A 3,271-nucleotide genomic window follows, 5' to 3' on the forward strand; every position below is an offset into this window, starting at 1 on the left:
ACCAGGCACGCCAGGCACAAGAGATCGCAGCTGCACTTGCTCAGGTTCAGGCACGATAGGATGAGTTTCAGCGGCAGTAGCAGGCCATGCAGCAGCAGCAACTTATGATGCAGCAACAGTTACTCGGCTTCATACAGCATGTATTCAATGCTATTGGGGTTGATACTCAGTAGTCTACATTTCAGTTAGGCCAGCCTACAACCACCACTCCAGTGACTCTAGCTGTACAACCTAGTGGGTTTTCAAGTCAGAGATAGCTAGCTCCTTAGTTTGCCTTACCTACAGAGCAGGTATCTCAGTGGTTTGCTTCACCAGGGATAGCTCAGGCTTCGCACTTTACTCCTATTATTACGGGCTTCACTCTGACTCAAACTTCTTCGGAGTTAGTGACGGACACCCCAGTCTCCAGGAGTCTCAGCGCTACCTTCAGTGAGCTAAAAGGGCAGCCTACACCTCTAGTGTTCCGAGTCCCTGTCCCTACCTCAGCTGCTCCTGTTACTGGGACTACCGAGACGATTTTGTCGTCTATTGCATCATCCAAGCCACCGCAGATAGTCACTCCTCCACTTGAGGCTTTAGCGACAGCAACAGAGGCAGATGTGGCTCCACTTCCTATAGTGACACCTCCAGAGTCACAGGTCGCGCTAGTTATTGAGCAGACCCAGGCCGCTTCACCTTCACTTTTAGAGACAGAGGGTCAGACCACTCAGAGTTTAGGGTCAAAGGATGATGTAGCTCAGTTTCAGATCTCTCACAGCACCTCAGCGCCCGACTCGACTGCTCCTGTCCCGCCGTCCAACCCTTAGGTTTTGGTGCTTGACACCAAAGGGGGAGAGGGAGCGAGTATGTTAGATCTAGGGGGAGTGTGTGAGATGGTCTCGATTCATTTCTTTTGGTCTTTTGTGTGTGATACTTCGTGCATTCACGTTTACTTTCATGCATTGTATTATATACATGTGATGGTGAGACTTATATGATATGTGTGCTCTCTACATTGATTTATATATATATATGTCATGTCACTTGGTTATGCTCATTTGCTTTGCTTCCGTGTTTTTACTCCGATTCAAATGAGCTTTACTTCATGTACTCATGCTTAATCCATATCTTTTGAGTACACCATGTTGGCTTGGGTCATATAAGCATGTCTAACCCCTTTGTTCTTTTTGTCAAAAGCTTATATGAACCAAACATGTTGAAAACCTCACTTATCTCTTTTACATACTTGAGGTTATGTTGTCATCAATCACCAAAAAGGGGGAGATTGAAAGCATCTAAGCCCCTAGTTGGGTTTCGGTGATTAATGACGACACGAGATTACTATAACTAATGTGTGTTTTCTAGAGGCAATTTGAGTTAGGTCATGTTAATGGAAATTGATTGGGCAATCATGGTTGTCATGCCCCCTGTCGATGGAAATCGTTTCGGTTTTCAAAAGGATGGACGACAAGGTAAAGGACGGACTAGTTCTAAGTGTCGTTTGGTGTTGGAGAGACACTTAGAGTAATTTGTGACTTTATTTTTTCTTTGGCCGTATTATTATGGGGGGTACGGACTAATAGCTTGACCTAGGTGAGTCTAGTGGGTTAGGTGTGGTGCACACTTGTCAAACCTAGCACTAGGTAGCTCAGGAATAGCCCTAAGATCAATTGGACTCAACTTCATTCACATAGGATTTCGAGTTGGAAGTGAATGGAGAGTCAAATGACTGATCGGACGCTGTAGGGTGAGTCCGGTCAGTTCATTTGATCAACTATAGCCGTTTTGTACTAACCGGACGCTGAGTGGAGTACCGGACGCTAGGGTGCCTACGTCCGGTCCACTCCAGAGAGGTTCTAGAGAGGTTTTTTCTTGATCGGATGCGTCTAGTGAGTGCTGACTGGACGCTGGTCAGAGTTCGGTCAGAGCTTAAAGGCTCTCTCTGACACAGTGGCTGGTACAACTGACCGGAGCGTCTGGTCACCCTGACCAGAGCGTCCGATCAACCCGTAGAGTGATGACTCAGCCTCCAAACGTTATGTTTTGAATGAGGGGGTATAAATACTTACTCCACTCATCCATGGGAGGTCTCTTGCCCATTTGTTCAGCTAAGAAACACCTTTGGAGTGCAAGGGAGAGCAAAAGCCTAGTGGGGTGATTGAGATTTGATAATCCAAGATTAAGGACCTCATTAGTGCATATGGAGTAGCAAGTGTGCATCCACCTTTCTCATTAGACTTGTCTTGGTCAAGTGAGAGTTTGTGCTTGTTACTCTTGGTGATTGCCATCACCTAGACGGCTCAGTGGTGATTGAGAGCTTGGTGATCATTCGGCGGAGCTTGTGGATGACCCAAGTCAAGTTGTGAGCGGTTGTGGGCGATTCACCACGATGAAGTGTCAAAGAATCAGTCCATAGAGAGCACTTGATCCTTGCGTGGATCAAGGGGGAGCTACACCCTTGCGCGGGTGCTCCAACGAGGACTAGTGGGGAGTGGCGACTCTCCGATACCTCGAGAAAACATCGTCGTGTTCTTTTCCCTCTCTTTACATTGAGGATTTATATTTGAGCAATTCATTTCATGTCTTTACATTACTAGAATTGTCGTGCTAGAGTAGGATTGGAGCCTAGGGTGCAAAACTTTTGTACGGGAGAACAATAGAAACACATTCTAGACACAAGGGGTGAAATGAGCTAAGTGTAGGGCTTAATTATTGCAAAAATTTAGAATTAGCCCAATTCACCCCCCTCTTGGGCATCTTGATCCTTTCACGAACCACGGGATAAATCATTGTGTCATCCTTGGTATTCTTGTGTTTGATTTATCTCTTGCCCGATTTGGTGTACATCTCAACCACTCTTGTATTACATTCTTGATATACTTGTGTAGTGGTAGTTCTTGCTAGTTGAGTAGTTGTATCTAGTTGTTCATCTTTGCTAGCTCACTAGTTTAGAAGTAGTGATAGCCCTTGATTGTGTGATTTGACATAGAGGTCATAGCTTCTAGCAATTGGTAGATGGCTTGCCTATTCACTTGTAGAGCTAGAGCAAAATTGCATTATGGCCTTATTGTTGTCTAACCAAATTTTCTCTAGTGAATTTGTAGAATTTTAATTAGGCTATTCACCCCCTCTAGTCATTTAGGACCTTTCACCAGGTAGGGGCCTTTTGCGTATAAATTTGTTGTGTTTCAAATGGGCCTCATCAACAGGCTCGACGACAACATCAACCGGATGCGGCTGCATGGCAACATCGCTCCCGACAGTACGGCCTTCGTCGCCAATCGGTTCAGGA

This window comes from Miscanthus floridulus, chromosome 19 (genome assembly GCF_019320115.1).
Source record: "Miscanthus floridulus cultivar M001 chromosome 19, ASM1932011v1, whole genome shotgun sequence".
Taxonomy (NCBI): domain Eukaryota; kingdom Viridiplantae; phylum Streptophyta; class Magnoliopsida; order Poales; family Poaceae; genus Miscanthus; species Miscanthus floridulus.